Here is a 20,349-nt window from a genome sequence, read left to right as displayed (position 1 = left end):
CCAATGACAGATTGCTCTTTAATTAAAATAAGAAAAAAACAAACAGCAAAAACAAATAGAAGGGAAACTTACCCTGGGGCTTATTCGACAATATCCAATGATGGCTTCTCCAGAATACCTGACTAAATCTGGCCTCAGCTGAAGAGGAGAAGTCAGTGAGGAAGAAAAAAAAACAATTATCCATCTGCGAATGAGCTGCAGACACTTAATTCGGGACTGCTGGGGACAAAGCCCCCTTGTTTAGAGACAGTAATTAGGCAACAGCGTGGCGAGGAGGTTGGTAAAGAGTCGAAAGCGGGGTGGAGTACACCTCTGGTCATCCAAGGAGAGAGAAAAATGGAGGGAGAGAGACGAAGAGAGTAGACAAGAAGGGTAAGAGTAAGAGAGCAGACATTAGAGGAAAGAGAGCGTGTGTGTGTATGTTAGGCAGCTTTCTGGTGAGTGCAGGATCTCTGCCGACTCCCACCACCATTACAGCAACGCAGAACATCGCCCCAGGGCTTTGGAATCAAACCCATTACATCTGATACTGGATTTCTCTGTGCTCAGAATTAATGCAATGTGGACTCGCCTTCTCTGAAGCTGGCCAGTGTCGCATAGCATCGCTGCGCAAAGACTTGCACCACAAGGAAAAAGAGGACAGGGGAGGAGGAGAGTGAGGGCCTGAGAGTCTGAGAGGGATACTGGAGAGGCAGGCGCGCTGCAGCTGGAGGGGTCATTTCATATTTCACTTTTTTATTATTATATTGAAACAAGGGCTTGCTGTCTCTAATAACTCACAGGATATATGGGCCCGTGTGCACATAAAGGGACTTATGTATATGTTTATACAGGGGTCTTGTAGTCCATTTGCATAATTAACAGACTGGCATTTGAAAAGCAGAATGTCAGCACAAACAACCTTGGACACCAAACTACCCCGGGTCATTTTTTTCAGCCGTGTAATTGGCTCCTAATGCAGAGGAGTTAAACATAGAGATTTTCTGCCCTTAAAGCAAAAAAAATCTCCTCTTGTTAATGGGCTCAGCACTCCCGGATTCCTGCCGGTGACTATCAGTCAGCTTGGACTTTTGGAAGTTTAGGAAAGGACCATCACTAAATTATGGCTTTCAGAAAGCATAGATATTCCCCTTTTAAATCCATCAAATTCTCTCTCGCGTATGCATGTCTGCAACGTGACACATCCTTCAAATTCAACTAAGGCCACTTAAGTGTTTTAAATGAAGATCGAGTCTCGTTTTGTGCAGTGTTTCTGGCAAGCCTGGCCTTCATTTTGTCTGAGCTGCACTGTAGTGGAGTGAAGGTAACACGTCCGTCCATCTCTGCCTCTCTGCCTATTCATAGTGACATGTCTGATGTAATGTTTGTGTAAGCAACCATACTCTCTGTAGCTACATAGCTGGCTTCGCACATCATGTCTGCGCTACGTCCCAAGCACATCTCATTTGACAGCTACATGCATTCTCGAGCAAATTGGCAGTATAGAGAATGGAAATGTATGTAAGGCAGCACCACAGCTGATACCCAGCCAGTGAGGGTTTCATTTGTACAACCTTTCTTGGCACTATAGTACAAGAACAATTTTTTTTTACAGTTTCTTTATTGAGCCATACAGGGAAATTGCTATAAATAAAAGTCTTCAATGTCTTTCATTGAACTTTTTGGACCAATTATTAAAATTAAGGTTTTGCTGAATTGACTGATTTAGTTTTATACAGACTATGCGAGTCCAACCAGAGTTCAAACTTTATTAATCAGCTGGCTAATGGGGTTCAACCAACATATTGCTCTGCCAATTTATCAGACCTCTACTAAATTCTTTTTATGAAATACTGGATACCAGCCAGTTATGTTGCCAATATAACTAATAACTAACTAAAACTACATAAAAACTGTTTGCTCATATACATATACAGAAGCTTCAATAGATACTTCATTAAAAACCATGGTGGTGTGCCCTATGTGAAGGAGCTGCTAACCTATCTAACATGTTATTTGTTAGTGTTTAATGTGTCTCTTTATGGTCTGTTTAAGTCATTTTCCACCCTGACAAGAAACACTAAACAAATTGTAACAGTTTGGCAAGAAAATGGTCCAATACAAAGATATGGCGATGTGCACAAAATAGCAGCTATTAAACTGATTTATAAATAGTAGCAACAGCATACTTAGAAAAACACATTTTTCTTGACTTGTTCTAGGTACAGGTGTACATTCCTTGCTATAAAAAGTAGCATTATCTTATGGAAACTAGAAAAATGCAGTTCTATACAAAACCAATAATCAATTTTCAAAAACAGGTAAAGAGCTGTTTAAGGTCTAGTCCATGAAGAACCATCTCCTCCAAGAGTGGAGGTGTACTGCTGATGCATTTATGCTTTCAGATGCACAGAAATGTTCCAGACACTTGTGGCTGTCTCTTGTCATCAAATCTGACATGCAGTCAGGAAGCATGAACTGAATTAAAAAAGAAAAGAGGAAAATAAAACTCTGGCACCTCGCCTTCCGAGCTGTCCCTAGGAAAGAATTGAATTCCTGGATTTGCCTGGGCGCTACGTAGCCTTTGGGATATAATCGCACACCCACACACCTATTAACCTCTACCAGCAGAGAAGTTAGAATGACTTTCAAGCTCCAGTGGGTCCAGTGCAAGATAATGACTGTGGTGAGTTCAGGTAATGTGGTTAGCGCACTGTTGGGGCCAAGCTGTCAGCTCCGTGGCAGAGTCGGAGGTTGGTAGGAAACTCGGAGGAGGAGAGGGAAAGAGAGAGCGAGAGAGAGAGAGAGAGAGAGAGAGAGAGAGAGAGAGAGAGAGAGCGAGAGAGAGAGAGAGAGAGAGAGAGAAGCTGGACCTGACAGGGCCTGGGAGCAGAGACGGCGGCATGGGATCAGTGGCATAGCCTGACTGGATCGGACAATTTCCTGCAGAGAGCTCTCTCCTCAACAATGTGCGCGCAACACCACACACACACACACACACACACACACACACACACACACACACACACACACACACACAAATGAGTGTATAGTACATATGCTCCTTACTTCCCTCCTTTCCCTCACAGTACCCTCTTCTCTCTTAATCTATCTTCTCTCTCCTATGGTCACGCTTGCCTTCATCCTCCTCTTCCTCATCCTCTCTCCATCACCCAAGTGAAGGTGCTGCAGGGTAGGGTGGGAGGCTGGGGGTGAGCACTACATGACTTATTACTCATCCAGGCCTTTGGTGGACCTCAGAGCCGCATCGATGCCTGCTGGCAGTAGCTTGGAGTTGTGAACCCACACTCTCTTTGTTCTGCCTGTTAGCTTGCCAATCAGCCAGCCAGCCAGCTAGCCAGTCTGTCACTCACTAAATCAGCCATGCAGTTCCCCATCGCTCTCTGGCCAAGGTACTCCCACCTTTCATCTTCTGCTCCTATAACTTGAGAGGCCTCAGGGTCCACTCTTCAACCAGCTCCTCTCTTCCTGTTCGGCTTGCATGCAGACCCTTGGCTATCACCCATGGTGCCCCCCTGCATGGTCTCCCATTTCACCGCAGGAACCCTGACTCACACCCAGGCCAGTTGGAAAAATGAGCCAGCCATGCAGAAGAGATAAGATGCAGAGGGGGAAGGCACACAACCAATAAAAACACATAATTCAAAGTAAGGTGATAAAGAGGGAAATCTAGAGGTAGAAGATGATGTGAAATACATGACACATTTAATATTTGCCTAACAATACACTTAGAGTAGAGTTTAAAGGTGCAATCTGCCCATTTGGTTCACAGTGTTTCTTTATCCTCTGTTGGAGACCTTATCTGTAACATTTAAGAAATTCTTGAGATCAATTATCTCTTATGTGCTTCAATACAAAAATCTAGGTGAAATGCTGAGATATTGAGCATCAAAGATTTGACATAACAGTTTGCAAACATCATTTTTAAAATTATTTAATCCTAAAAGAGTCAGCTTTCCCAAACATGCAAGAATAAATGCTATCCAGTATGTGAATGGATACTGGATATACTGGGTAATGGATACACAGATGCTGACACCAATATTACGTACCAATTTAGATTTTTTGTTTGGTTCAAATCTAATCACTTCAAGCTTGTGATTTAAAGATACAGCTTTTTTATTTGACAAGAAAGAAAAGAGGCAAGAATAATTAACAGCTTTACTCATCCCTTGCTTTCCAAACCCTGAACCCTTCTCTGTCTGGCCCATTTGCGTTGGTGTGTCGTCACAGAGCCAGGGGATTTAAGCTAAGCCATATCAGCAGCTGAAAAGGACTCCTCTGAGAAAATACACTGGCCTGGATGTGGCAAACATATTTCTGTAATGCATTTGTGTTTGCAGGGGCCAGAGATCAACAATGGAGCCAGCTGAGGCAGGAGTAGAGAGCTTTACCTCTGGTAGAGTGCTCCTCAAGGACCCAGGATGCACATGTCATAGTTTAGCACAGACATGTTATTTCTCAACAAGTACATGCTCTATTCAACCTTGAGCTGCATCGAAAGCAAGAGCAATGTCATTGCTAAAATCTTAAGTGTGTCTATTATAAGCAATGGTTTTGAACCTGAATCTGCAAAGTGCAAGTCCACTCAGTCATGAACGGAGACCCCAGGGGACGGGTCACAGCATTCGTCCTGATCATGTCTCTTCACGCAAATACATCACACACACACACACACACACACACACGGACACACACACCCACACACACACGGACACACAGACACACACACACACTTGGACACACATGCATGAGCGCAGACGGAGACTTGTTTTGACAGAGATGAATTTTGGATGTTCAGTATTTGTTGGAACCACAGAGCAATGATATTCTATATCACTTGATTTGTCCATATCATTTATCTCAACATGGGGTTTGGGACTCTCCAAGAGGTCTCAAGCTGTATGTCTGAAAGGTCAAACGATTATTAACAAGTCAATGGGGAACTCCACCGGTTTACACATCTAAATCTGTTTACAGGTCTTGGGGAGTACTACTTCACATGTGAAAAAGGTTGTGGCTCCAGAGGTAGCTGTGAAAAATCTGATAATTGTGATTGGAGTCAGCCAGCTGGGACTGCAAACTGCAAATTTAAAAATGAAAAGAAATCTGGGGGTGTGGAGCTAGAAAGGAGTAAGCTTACCAAACCTCTGCAACCCGCTCCTCATCTACATCAGCTGCTGTTACTAGCATAACACACCTACATCTCTGTCTGAACTCTTGGCAATTGAGTTACATTGTGGGTAATGTAGGCCCCAGGATTTGACAAGGAAGAAGAAAAAAATGGAATAAAATGAGAAATTCAGGATAGCTTTAACTCTTCGGGTGTTTAAAAATGACTGAAAGAGGGCTCACAGACACCTGCAACCTGTGATGAAATGTATCTCTGGTAACTGGTATCTGCAAATATGAAGGCATTATTACATGCATACTTCTACCTGACACTGTCCCTCTGTTGCACTAAAACACACTTTACTAATGCTAAAATAGAAACTAATGAGCTAATTGTGCATTCAGCAGAAGTCACACAATCTCCGTCATACAATTACGTGATCCTCCTTTTACACACAACTCGCAGTCTAAACTCTGATATCTGCACGACACTCCATTATTGGATAATGGCGACAGCTACGTGTATGAAAATAGTGTTGCTGCCACGCTGTGACAAATGGAGAGGATCGTGACAAAGATGTTAAGAAGGGAGGCTCATTTAGAGCGCGGTACATGTTGGAGATGTATGGGACCAGCATTCAACACAACCTTAAACAGAGCTTGACCTCCCAAGGACATACAGAATCCTTAACTTACACCAGGCTGGCAGGGACACCGGGATATTAAAGGGGGGCCGGCAGCAACACAGAGAGTCACCCCCTTGGCTAGAATGCCTAATACCCTGCAGTGCAAGCTTTTATCTGGCAGACCTTGGTGGCCCACCTGAGAGCAGAGCCAGCTGGGGAGCAGAGTGTTAAGCTGTTGGCTGTCGCTGTGTCATGTCTGTGTGTTAACAAGAGGCCCAGGCTGTGCTGCTGCTGCTGTATCTGAGGGCTTCTGCGAGATGTGTGTTGCAGTTTGATGAGTGTTTCTTGCTGCAGTGCGAGAAAAGGGAGAGAGAAAGAGAGGGAGGAGAGAATCCCTCTCCATCAGAGCTTCACATTTCCTGCTGTTTCCAGCACAGTTGCATACACATATGCACATATTCACATGAAGGCATGCGCACGTACACACACACACACACACATGCTCTCTCTAAAATGCAGACATGCATGCAAGACTAACTTGCACGGGAATACAGTGCTCACAACAGTGAGAAAGGAAGTGCTTCAGTGACCCAGCACTGTGAGATAAGGCTGCTCTGCAATTCAGAAATATGCAACCTGCATGTTAACAACCCCTGGAGCGCAGCCTCCCCGGGGTGCTCTGCCTCCTCTCTCAGCTTTCCCACCTCCCTCCTCTCCATGTATCCATCCTCTTCCTCGCTCCGCAGACCTCCTCTCCACCCATCTCTCCATCACGCAACTCCACCTTTAACCTGACTGCAAACACAGAGAGAGGACAGAAAGGAGAGGAAAATGGAGGATGGATGTTTTCAGACAAGGAGAGGGGAAAGAAATGGAAGGTGGAGAAGAGAGACACGTGTGTGTGTGTGTGTGTGTGTGTGTGTGTGTGTGTGACTGCAGAGAGGAGCTGAGTGAATTTCTGCTGTGTTTCTCTGTTGGTCTGCAAGCATGTGCAGAGTCCCAGTGAGCTGCTTAGTGCAAAGCAGGGGCAAGAGGGCTCTGGGAGGCGGAACACAACATATGGAGGACTAATGAGGTTCTATTTGGAGGGCTTCTCGAAGAAAGGTTAGATGAGGCTGAATATAAGGGCATGCAAGAGGGCGGAGTTAAGAGAAAACCGAGGTATCAAATTGGCCAGAAAAAAAAAATTAAGCCGTAGAAAGGGCGGCTGAGAGAGGATGGAGAGGGAGGTGGAGAGGAAAAAAGAAGCACAAACAGAGAGAAAGAGGAAAAGAGAGAAAGAAAGCTGAGATCTATTCTCAGTAGTGGAGGAAGATTGGCAGGTTTGCGCACTGGAGATGCTATTGAGAGTGACACGTTCATAGGACACAGCCGTAACACATTGGCTTTGATACTAATATCAGTCTTTTTAGAGGGAGGTTGATGAAATTTGCATTTAGATTGAAATGACTTGGGGATGGCCAGGAGACCACAGAGGGCCACAGAAAGGAAGAGAGATGCAAGGGGAGAAGGGCAGGGGTGTGTCTTTGCTTTACTCACAGCTATAGGATGCTCCCGCTTTGCTTGCCCTCTTCAAAACACACACACACACACCCCACACACACACACACACACACACACACACACACACACACACACACACACAAGTTCAATTTGATGATGCAGGGAGCTCTGCACAGCATCTCCCCTCCCTCTGTTCTCCAACTACACCCTGTGCAATTTTCGAAACAATTCAACGAGGGCTGTTCCGACTGAGACGTATAATGCACAGGGTCCTAATATTGAGCTTTGCCAGCCTAATGGAAATGAATGCAAACACTTTATTTATCCTAACCTAATTGGAAATGTATTATTAAGCTAATATTGTCATAGCATTCAATAATTATTATTTTCTTCTGGGGCTTTGAATATATATTGTTATTCTGCCACAGTCATTGGATTTGTAGTCAGTGACTTTATTGGAATGAGTTCATCAAACAATACTTAAGTCAATGTACTGTAAGAACTTTACATTTACATTACACTGATTAGGTTTAAAGCTATATTAACATTTCCTTTAATTATCAAGTTACCACATCATAACAATCATCTGCAATAACTAGGTTTATTACTTAAAGGCCTTAAAACCAATTTTATCAATCAGCTTCTTATGAATGATGGGGTGCTTCATGAACACAGTTTTCTGCCAAAAATAAACTCACATGGTATGTTTAAATAATTGCTTGGGCACTTGGAAAACACTTGGAAAAATGTAATGCCACCTACTTTTGAACACCAACCAGAATTTTTGATCAAACACACCCACACTGTGCTGACTTGTGGGGTGGTTTTTCCTCACTTTAAATTTGATTGTTGTTTATTTAGTAATGGCTATTTTAATGTTACAAGAAATAGCAAAGGTTTGAAATCAATTTCCCAGGGGCATTAACAGTAGCAGAATAACGTCTCTCAGGAGAATAGTACACCTCAGTTATCACTGCAGGTATATTGTTTGTCATGTGATTATCTAAATCAAGAATTTGTGGTTATTCTGTGAAATTTCAACCATATAATAATATTTTCATATTTTGTAATGATTGGGGTTGTTGTCTTTACTTTTGATAGTGACGGTAGAGAAACAGACATAAAAAGGTGGGAAATGTGCAACAAACTCCCCCAACTAGAGAGAGTCGAACCGGCAACATTGTCAGTATTTGGTATGCATCACCACTTGACTTTCACGTTCCACTTCAAGATTTAAATTAAATTATTTAATTTTTAAAAAAGCCAGTTAATGTTCCCATTCCCAACAGGCATACAATACCAGCATCAGGTTGAAAAGGCACCGTTTCAGAGGACAAGAGCACCACCTTGTGTTAATATTTCATAAAGGCACCAGACCCAGCCTTGACTTGCAGTCTGGTCATACAGCTGTATGAAGACAACTGACTCAACAATTTCCTTATTGCAACAATTACGTGGAAATAAATAGTCAGTATCTTGTTATGTCCAATAAACCTCAAACCACAAAAGCTGCAGCTGCAGAAAAAGGTACCAAAGCTCTTTAGGAAGAAATGTCATTTACTCTAATGATGGAAATCTGCCTGTTGAATTCAATCAATTCAGAAAAGGAGCTTCACCAAGAATAGATGTGGATTTTAATACTAAGTTCTACATTAATCACTTGTTCAAATGGATATTCTGCAGTGTAATTAGGGAGATCAATATGAAGCCAAGACTAAGTGATCATTCTGCAGTTCTAAATAAATCAATGGGATGAAGTCAATAACAATGTAAGGTGAGCATGTCCTATTAATAAACAATAAACTACACTACATGCACTATGCATCCATGCATTAGGGCCTGAACCTGTTCATATAACTGCAAACCGCAAATGTGGCTTAAGGTGGCCCAATGGAAAGATCAATGCAGCATGTTCATTATTAATTTCTTTGAAATTGTTGTGAAAGGGGATTTTTCCAACCACTGGACCATTACAGTATATTAATGTCTGCTGAGGTGACAGTGCTATGCATTAAGTGCGAGATGGGATTACATTAAGTGTTAATAGCAACTTAAAATGCCACATCCCCTACGAGGATTTATAATCTTCTGAGTAAAACAATTTAATCCTTTCCGTCAATATAATCCTGTTGATATTATTACAAACACTGATATTACTATTTTGCCTCAGAGTCAATTACTTTAATTTACCTGGAGAGTGAGTGAGTGAGTGAGTTATTGAGACTGTCTGTCTGTCTGCCTGTCTGTCTGTCTGTCTGTGTATGTGTGTGTGTGTGTGTGTGTGTGTGTGTGTGTGTGTGTGTGTGTGTGTGTGTGTGTGTGTGTGTGTGTGTGTAAGGGAAAGAGAAATTAGTGTTAGGTGAGGTGCATGGGGAGGGCAAAATACATTTTAATGATGAAAAGCGCCTAGGGGCGAAATATGTCTGAACTACTTTGGTACCTACATTACTACATTACCCCCCAATCACACACACACACACACTACTGATATTGGAAAGAGGGAGAGCAAGGAAAGTAAGAGTAAGAGAAAGCAGCTCAGTCATGATACAATTCTCCATATTTAACAGTGAGCTAGTACCCAGTGCTTGTTTAAAAAAGAGAGAAAGCAAAGTGTATTATAACCAGAGTAGGACACCTCACTGAGGACTGCCCGCGACTTGTAAATCATGAAAGGCAATGCTGTAATTCAAAAGAAAATCAGAGAAAGTAGGACGTGATTTAATGTCTTAATCATGGGCTGCCATTTATCCAAAGTCCTAGACTAATGGTCAAACCTATATATGAATGCGGCCTACGTGGCGTGCAATTTTAGCTGTTTAACATTTTCCTCATCACTCCTATATGAGGATCACTGCATGGGTTAATGGGGATAGAGGCAGTTTTACATCAAAAGTACCACTAGTAACCAGCAGGTGTCAGTGTAGCCCTCAAGCCCGACTGGAGCGGACTGAAATGGGGATTGAACCTTGAGTGGAGTACAGAGGGGAGCGGCCTGCAGCGGACTGGCCAGCCAGAGCCGCACTGCATCAAACACAAGGTGGGTAAATTGCTATTAATAAGCAAGAGCAGGCTTGGCTGGACAGTGTGACATGGCCTAGTCCGAGATTTATGGACCGTCTGGCACGTAAGCATCTTAGAACTCATTTAGTATAACTCATTTTTAACCATCCCAAGTGACGGATACTCAGGACATGAATTTTGTCCCACAAGCTGTGGCAAGTGAGTGAGACTGTGTGTGTGTGTGTGTGTGTGTGTGTGTGTGTGTGTGTGTGTGTGTGTGTGGTGTGTGTGTGTGTGTGTGTGTGTGTGTGTGTGTGTGTGTGCAAAAAAAAAAACTTTAAAGTCATAAAGCACTTCCCCCCTCCCACCTCCAGACACATAGGATAAGAGCACACTGCACACAGAGCCAAGCAACAAGGGGAGAGTGGAAGTGACACCGTAATATTATCCACTAGATTTGAGTTTTACTATTCTGTTATATGCTCCTGTCTCTTGCGGCAGGTTATACTGCACATGGAAACATTAAACTGTTCTTGCGTGGACTTTGTCGTTTGTTGCCAGTGGCTACACACAGAAAAGTTCCATGTTAACATAATTAGCCGAGTAATTTGGTTAAATGATAAGGCTCGGTGCTCGTAAAAGTCACTGTGACCTTGGTTGGTAGGTTAACTCAAAGCTTGGTAAAACTCTATTTAGTGCACCTTCAAATTTACTGTTTTGTTCAACCAGCAGTCCAAATAGATCCAAGAACTATCATATGTGGCAAAGAGAAACAAAAACAATCCTCATTCACAGAGACATTTTGATATTTTGGGACATAAGCTCACTGACTTTTTTGCCAAGAGTTATATGACAAGATAAATATTACTCCCGTGTCTGTCCAATAAGTATAAATCCAGAGGCAGCAGCTGATTAGCTAACCATAACCACAAATTGTGATTTTTCCTTTGCTGTTTTTCTATGTATTAAAGTAACATTATACAACTTTCTAACTTTAAATTAACAGCTTCTAAATCATTCTGATGACACAGTGACGTGGAAAATTGCATGACGCTTTTTGGGACTATGTCACAAACCACCAGTTAACTATAGGAAGAAGCTAGCTCAGTATTCTCTATTTGTATTTACAACCATTTTTGTATGTACCACTTCAAAACTGCAGGGGCGCCAAAATGCAAGCATTTTAATTTTAATAGCAGATATTTACGTGGTCGACTGATTTTTGTTTACCGTTGTACAGGGCCAGGCAAACTGTTTCCAGTTTTAATCCTAAACTAAGATTATCAACTGCTGGCTGTATCTTATTATTCTTTAGACAGATGTGACAGTGGTATTGATTTTCTTATCTTACTTTCAGCAAGCACATTTCCCAAAATGTCTTAAAACTAAAAGTATTTGCTTAATAGGCAGAAACCTGACCTGACACGCCAGATGGGTTGTTACGCAGAACCATCTGAGAAGCCATCATTACAAACTGTTTGAGAAAGGGCAGTCCTTTAAAGGGGAACTATGCAATTTTTTTTTAGCTTAATTAGCCTTAACTGAAAAGCTTTGGAGTCATTGGAATGGTTATAAGACTTTTTTTCGGTAGTTTCGCTCCCCCCTTGCGCCTGTGAGCGGAAAAACCACCCTTGCAACTTTGGGCCGGAGAGCGTGATATCAGGTCTTGCGGTGTAACAAATTGCTTCATGGCACTGCACACACACGCCCATTCAGGAAGCGGCTAACAACGTAGCAATGGAGTTTTTCACACTATCTTCGTGGCTGAGCCAGCAAAAAAGAAGGAGAAAGATTGAAAAGCATTGCCGGAGGAAAAGAGAAAGAGGAAACGGAAGACTGACCGAGCAAGGAGTCAGACACAAGTAAACATAAGAGCTGCCAAATATCTATTCCAAAGCTGTAGGGGGAGCTCTAAAGAGAAACCTACAAGCAAAAAGCAAAGAAATGTCCAAAACTAATACCTGGCAGGTGATTGGTTAAACTGTATATCTATCAGGTATGCCATTGCTGTTTTGATCTTGTGATATTACGAGAATACAGCCGTGCAGGTTAAGCAGAAACCAGCAACTTAATGGCATTGTTGCCCAACAATTTATTTAAATCAATTATCACAATTGTTGCAGATTCATTTTTTGATTTGCACAAGTACAGTAGTGTGCTTATGCAGACCATTCTAATCATGAGTATGACATCTGTTACTTTAATTATCTCAACAGAAATACACACTGCTGGATATTAAATCTTCACGTAAATAGATTGACAGATAGACAAGAACATGAAGATGGTTCTCTGTGGATGTAAACCAGTAACAAGAAAATGCCACTGTCAAACACTGATTAACACATCCATGCATTCACCATGGCAACAAGTTCTTCACATCCTGTGGATCAAACTATGGGTGTGAATTGTTCTCATGTGTCTGTCTTGTTTTTGTGTATTGTACAGTGTGTGCAGGTATGTAAGGTTGTACTTTCTGTCTCGCTCTGAATGTCCACATGTCATTCTGAACTGTGTTAACACACCGAGCTGGAAGAGCAGAGGCAGAGCAGCACTCTGCACGGGATTTGAGATAAGCACCTCTTTGAATACCAGTATTTGAAAAGCCCAGTTTCCAGCATAAAATGAGCAGTCATTCAGGAGCAAACAATGGCCAGAGAGAATAAAAATAAATTAAAAAAAAGCAGATAGAGGGAAGACAAAGAGATGACGGGAGAGAGTTGAAGAAAGGGGAGAAGAGACACCAAGCACGAATATTATCTGGAGGTAGAGAGACAGAAGGAGGCAGGAAAGTAGAGAGCAATTAGCAAGAGATAAAAAGCATGGCAGGGAGGGTAAGACAACCTCCTATTACTCCAATTAATCCAATTTGAAAAAAAAGAACTTAGCGCACCAGAAAGGCTGATCCATTTCCCTGACAACAGCAAGTGTTTGAGGGTCATGAGTGGGCAGCCAAAGCAGGCCTCCAGCCAGGCTGAGCAGAAAACAGCATGCTGGCATTTCAGCTGAGCGGAGGGGTGCACACGCCCTGTCAGCGGGCACATTAACACTAATTCAACATGACTTGTTGATATATTTCCATGGCGGTAATGATGTTAATGGCAGTATTTTTATGCCCATGTGCATGGAAATCCGAGGGAATGTAAATGGCGCCGGCCGCTGATCGTGCTGAGGTTGGAGCATATAAATATGTATTGCGTATGTTCATGTATGTATGTGTGTGTGAAGTGACTAATACCATTCCATTTTAATTTGTACTTGTCTGGCGCTAAATTAAACAAGACATTTTACATTAAATAGTCATCACTTATCTTCCTGTTGGTTTGTTAAGTGGACTTTGAGCGTATGTCAGTGACCGCTGATAAAGTAAAGGTTTCAACCTGTAGATAACAGCCTCAGTCTGGGTTCTGTAGAGGTGAATGTGTGGTGCCAGTAGTGTGAACAGACTCTATTTTGACAGTTTGATCTTTGATGAACATGAAAGTGTTTGCTGCGGCACCCTGCCAACAACAAGTCCTTTACTGACCCAATTAATGTGTTGCCTTAGCCACAAGTAGGTGGAGTGATGTCCACTACCAACGCAAGATCCAAGCCTCTAATTAACTCTGAAGATCTGACATGTCTGTGATCTGCCTCATGGTCCTGCTCTTTGAAAGCTTGTGTCATCATGGGAGGCAACTAAGAATCATGACTAATATCACCTGCTGAAAATTGTAATTTCTTGCTGGCAAGATGTGGTCATTTTCACTCATGTTTGGGTTTCTTTGCCTGAGACAGCAGAAGAGCAGAAAAGCAATTTATTTCCATTTTCAACCTGCAACTTCATTAGTCTTATCTGCAGCAATTGTTTCAAGATGTGTACGATTGTGTTCGCGTCCAAGTGCTCGCAATTTAAAATACAATTTTCTCCACCAAACATATTCTGAGTAACTCTACAAATAATCAGCTCCATTTGTTATCAGACTACTCTGGTATTTCTTTCAGTAGCAGTAATGGATTAGATCTGCATTTAATAGCAAAGTGGAACAGATTGCTCCCCTACGTGCGATCTACAGAGTTTTCATCCAGCCCATTTGACAGCTGCGTTGTATAAAAAATAGCAAGAAGGGAGGCTGCTGTGAAATCCCACCATGTAGGGGCTCTTTAAACTGTTCACTGCCTTCACTGCTGCACCAGTCTCAGTGATGGGAGTGTGGCTCTTACTCTTCTCACAAACGTCAACAATGAACTATTTCTGCTTCATTATGTACTGTATGGTTCGGCTCGACTCAACTCACTTTTGGTACCAGGTGCTTTTCTCTATTTAGTTTTCTATTCCAGATGGTAACCCCCCAGTGTAGGCAGGATTCGTAGCTGATCGCCATAGCGACTCCACAGGAAACTAGCTTGACATCACCTACAACGTGACACTCCCTTGATCATGTCATCGGCAACGATGTATGCACTCTGTCTATTGTACGCAGTAGTGTACGTGTAGTCAGTTTGGCAGCGCTTCCATTTACATACAAAATATTTGAGGCCGCTATTTAAAAATGGTGAGTTTGTGCAGGATGTCCCATGTCCTGCTAGTGACATTTCTATTTGACACAACTTTTGCACATAGAAAACCTAAAAAAAAGAGTGAGTCAAGTCCAGTAGAGTCGTGTTGTACCACGTAGTGTTGTTGACATATTTGTTTGGATTTTTTTGGCACCCTATTATCAAGTTTGCCCCTAGGCATTGGCATACTTGTAACCCAAATTGTACCACACAGCACATAATATTAATATTACATACTGTATATAAATGTGTTTTACATTGCCGATTACACCTTACAGGTTGCATACAGTACGAGTGGTGAAAAGATCAACTTAGGAATAATGGCCTCTATTTGCTTTTTTGCTAATCATCTTCAAATAAATAATAGAAAAAAATGACATCATGATGATGACGACGATGATGATAAAACTATTCAATTAAAGAACACTTTCAGGCTACAAAACGAAGTGCTCCAAAATGTCAAGGCCTTGTGTCCAAACTAGACTGGCACTTTGCAGCATTTCCCCACAACTGATTCCTAATTATGGATATATACAACCGCCTTCCTCAGTATAGCCTTACTAAAATTAACCAGAAAAGTGAACAAAACTCATCCCATGAAACAAAAACCATTTGAGTTTTGATTTCAGGACTTTTACTTGTAAGAGAGTTTTTTCAAATGATGGGATTGCTACTCCGCTTAAGTAAAGAATCTGAGTTCTGATTGCCCATATTAGAGATGTTAGATGTGGCCTTGTCCCCATATTGCATCAATTACATTGGTGAAGACATTGTTATCATAACCAAAATAAATGACAAAACTAAGCAAAAAATGTTTTAAAAAACTAGAATTTTCCTTTTAAACTCTGACATAACTTCTGACATAAGAGATTTTGCTGCCTTGGTTCCTGTCCAGTGGTACTTAATTATGTAACACTACTCTCTTTAAGCAGTAAAATACAATCATTTTAAGCACCTAATCAGAAATCATTCTGACAATTCAGTGTGTACAGCCAGAGGGAGATCACAGGACCTGGGAGCTGGGCTTCTGAAACAGCGCTGAGGGCTCGGCAAAGAGCCAGAGCGTGTTAAGGTTTGAGCTTTAGCTGAGAAAGAAGAGGGGATGCTCGGGCCTTGAGAGGGCTTAGAGACAAATGTGTGGATAAAAGCCAGCCAAAAAAAGACACACTCACAGGTGGAACATGTAAAATGGCCTGGACTCCACAACCAAGGACGCAGCCTAATAACATCCGAAGCATCTTTACCGACAAGCCCTTTTCATTCCAGGTTTGTGTCAGCTTTCAGGACAGAGCCGCTGCTTGACGCACACAATTGCTTTTTGCCAAGTGAAGCAGCAAAATCCCCAGGCTCAGCTGACATGTAATGACAAATGTGTGAACACTGGCCGGGAAACCGGCTGTGATTTCTAAAATATTGTCTAAAATAATGGTGGCAGAGGGAGGGGAGAATGCTAGAGAGTGCAAATTACAGCAAAGGCAATGGGCTGGAAAAAAAGAACAGCCTTGTTGATGACAGCACTGTGTGCTTTTGTGACATAGGCCCTCACTTTAGTATCCATCTCTCAACTTATTCTATAAAACTCATCGTCAGCTCTAAGGGGAAATGGGCCACTGAATGACAGCACACCATAACAACTCCTCACGAGATCTTAGGAGATACGTTTTGTAAGTGTGTCTTGTAAATATGTGAAAAAGAGCAGGGTGGGGCTCTATTGCTCACTCCCAACAATCTGATGTGGCACTGGATTATAATTTATGTAAATATTATGTCAAGGGTCAACTGCAAGCTGTTTTGCCTTAAGTGTGCAGTGTAACGGTTCTGCCCATCGCAGCTTCTCTAAACATCCTCAGTGAGAACTGCTCGCGCCATATGTTTCTGCGCACAATAAATAAGAAATGAATTCCTGACGAGTTTAAGTTGCTCCCCGGCATTTCTCTCAAAACTAATGGGCCAAGAGTGAATTATTGATGAGTGTTGATCAAGGAGAGCAGAAAATAGGTTACCTATAAGCTCACCCTCAGACACAGTGACATGCCTGAATATTTAATCAAAAGGGGTAAATAGGCATGTGATATGATGATAATGTTCCAAAGATTTCATTCTAAACGCTAATTTGAAAGATAATATGAACCCCTGCCTTGCTATTGACTTCTGTTCACTTCAATTCACGAGACCTCATTCAACTGCGAAGCACTGCTCAGCAGCAGTCTTATCACTGTTTCCTTTAACTCCTGCATCCCTCGCTCTCTCCTTCTCCCTGTTTGCTGTGGGCAGCGGTAATGCAAGAGTGATGTGAGTGACCTTGGCCTGGTTTCGTGGGCTCCAGAGGACAGCCATGTCTCACAGCGATCCGTTCCTCCCCACCAATCCCGATTAGCAGGCGGCGAGCAGGCAACGTACAGGAACTAAGTGTCGCAGTGCAGAGAGGGATGTTGAGGAGCTAGAGCTGGATCTGTGGCCCAGAAGAGGTGTGAGGGGGGGAGGCGGGGCAGAACTGGGACTGGGATGGGGGAACCACAGCCTGTGGTGTGGAGTGTGTGCATGTGAGGGGAAGGGTGCTGTAGGACAAGGATAATGGGAAGGGTCGTTCAGCAGCAGGTCAAGGAGGACAAAGTGTCAGAAGTGATCTCTGTGGGAAATGAGATGTGGAGACATAAAGGCCTGGAAGGAGGCCACAATACGGCCTGTGCTGCTGAATGTTTTACTGCTCTTTAGAGCCACTACTGCACAATGGGATGACACACAAACAGACCCAGATGTGCACATGCAGGCAATAAATAAGCACCAACTGCCAAACTAAACATTGAATAAATATTGAATTTTTTTGGTCCATCCTTTTTCTCTCCACATGCTAAAGGCCAGCGTGTACTTAACACAAACCACTTCATACTAAATGTTGTGTGACCACGTCAAAAGCGTTTAAACCTGTTCCAAATGGTGGGAAAAAAATTAAATCAGCATTCATAATGTGAGATTAGATTTGATAATTGTTTAAATACAGCTCACACTTTTGGACAGTATCTCTCAAAGGCATTGATAGCACTGTACTCAGTTGAACATATGTTGTAAAGTGTTGGAAGTGGTGATGTGATGAATGAAAAAAAGAGCTTGAAAGAGAACTTTAGAGAAGAAAGAAAATCATTAACACATAATAACCTTTTAAGTAGTTATGGCAATTTACTATTTACTGTTGGCTATTTACACATCTAGCAGATATGGAGCTGAATTAGCATTCACTTGAAGTATTATCTCTGGCCACCTGATAAATGTAAGTCCAACATCCACTCTCCTTTTAGCTTTCCCCATTGTTGCTTTCCACCAACTCCTGAGGGAAATATCTTGCTCAATAGCTGCTAAATACTCCACTATGTTCAACAGCTGGTCGCTAACTTTATCTGTCTGCTGTTTGGTGCCGGGAAGGTAGATCAGGTCGGATTGTAAATATGCCAGGAAAGCCAAAACAGTGATGCTAAAACACTTGATAGAGCTGAGAGGAGTTGCATGCAATGGTAATAATTCTCTGTGGGTTAATCACGAGCAAGCCCTATCACATTTTATACAAGTCATACTGAAAAATCTAAGTCATATTTTTTTAAGGCACAAACATGTTTATTCTGACCAAGGAACATAACAATTGTTGTTAGGGGCAATTTAAGGTTTATAGTTTTTGTTTTTGTTGACCTGCTAGAAGCCCTACGTAATAGGTCCATTCTAGTCTTGCATTGCCAGACCTTCCTCCACAGCGCTGCCTACGAGGGTCTGGCTAGTCCACACAGCATCCCGGAATGAGAGAAAAACATGCTCTAGTTTATTGGCATGTCTTTAAACCAATGGCAAGCCGGGACTTACCTGTAGTCCCGGTGCCGCTGCAAAATAGCCTCAGATTGGACAGATAGTCTAGCTAGCTCTCTGGAGTTACCCTGCAGAGATCCGAGCAGTTAACCCTAGTCCTCAGAAATTGACAGTAGTTTAAAATTCCAACACAAACAAAGCAGAAGGTAATGAACATCCAGCCAAAAAGAGGGACATCAGGCAGAATTTCTGGCAACACCGGAGCAATCGCGCAACGTCGTGAATGTAGACTAAGTCAATTCAAACTGGAAAGGCACACTTTTTAAACTACTAACTAACTGTAACACAAAGGTGGTGTGGAGCTATATGAACATGTGATTGGTTTCAAGATCAGCATTAGTTATTTCTTAATTGTTTTTTTAAAACTTTAAATGGTACTGAAACTTTGTTTTAACCTCTAGATTTTTCTTTGGCGATTGCAATTAAATGACTGCATGTTTTCCTCAAAGGCTTGAGGCCAACATCATATTTTGTCCCCTCCCTCAACCTTCTCCACACAACATTTCTTCTCCGCGCACAGGCATGCACGCACGCACGCACGCACGCACGCACGCACGTACGCACGCACACACACACACACACACCACACACACACACACACACACACACACACACACACACACACACACACACACACACACACACAGCAGATGGGCTCATGCTATGCATGCGATGACAGCCACCTTTGCAGTGTCCTTGGCTCCCTGCTCATATCCCCCCTCCCCCTCCTGTAATTTTGCCCTCTGCTGTAACTCTTTCCTTTTGATTCAAATCAATTTCAGGGTGCTCCACTTGTGAGACATGCAACCAGGTTTACCATGCAGAAGCACTGGAAGTACTATCTCTCCCCCTGCCTTCCTCCAGCCCGTACATTTCGTTCTCCATCCTTCCAACTCTCCCTCCCATTATATGCTGCTCTTACATGAGGCCTGAGCAATCAACCCCAGTGATAATCCAGTCTTTCATATTGGCAGATTAATATTGACTCAGAGCCCTGTAGCTGATGCTTGGCCGATTCTCCAGGTGTTGGAGCATGCGTGAAAGTATGAAAGATGAAGCTTAATATACATTCTGCTAGTGCCTTTTACCCCCAGAAAAGCTGCATGAGAAACACTGTTAAGAGTAATTGTGTTTTGCAAGCTTTTCAGCCACAGTATGCATGCACCCACATGCCTTAAATAAGACATAGGCTTATTCCCTGCCATGCATGTATGCTAATATGCATGCATGTGCACACAGCTGGACATGCTTATGTTTTAAATCCATAGGCGGTTGGCCAGAAAGGAAAAAAATACAGTGAATGACTAATAAAGGAGATGCCACAAGATTTATTCAAATATTCTTTATCCATTTGCTCGGTTGACCAAAATGTGTGCAGGCTTTCTAGTGGAGTAATCATGATAAACACACAAGACAGTCAGTTTCATGGTGATTAATGAAGATTTGATGAGGGCAAATCAATGCCGTTCATTAAATAGAAATCAGTGAGAGACATGAAATCGAATGATCCACATGAGATAAAAATAACAAGTGAATATGAAATAAATGAAGAGTAAATGGAGCTCATAGCAGGGTGACATTTGAATCTATATCCATGGATTTATTGACTAACTCGCTAATGTAAATGTGCTGGTAGGAAAAAGAAACAAGTGTCAAGATCAAAGAAGATGTTGGTGAATCTTTTAAAAGGGTAAGCTCATGACAAAGGCTATTAATTCAC

The sequence above is a fragment of the Etheostoma spectabile genome, chromosome 18, assembly GCF_008692095.1.
Source record: "Etheostoma spectabile isolate EspeVRDwgs_2016 chromosome 18, UIUC_Espe_1.0, whole genome shotgun sequence".
Lineage (NCBI taxonomy): Eukaryota > Metazoa > Chordata > Actinopteri > Perciformes > Percidae > Etheostoma > Etheostoma spectabile.
This window is presented reverse-complemented; position numbering follows the sequence as displayed.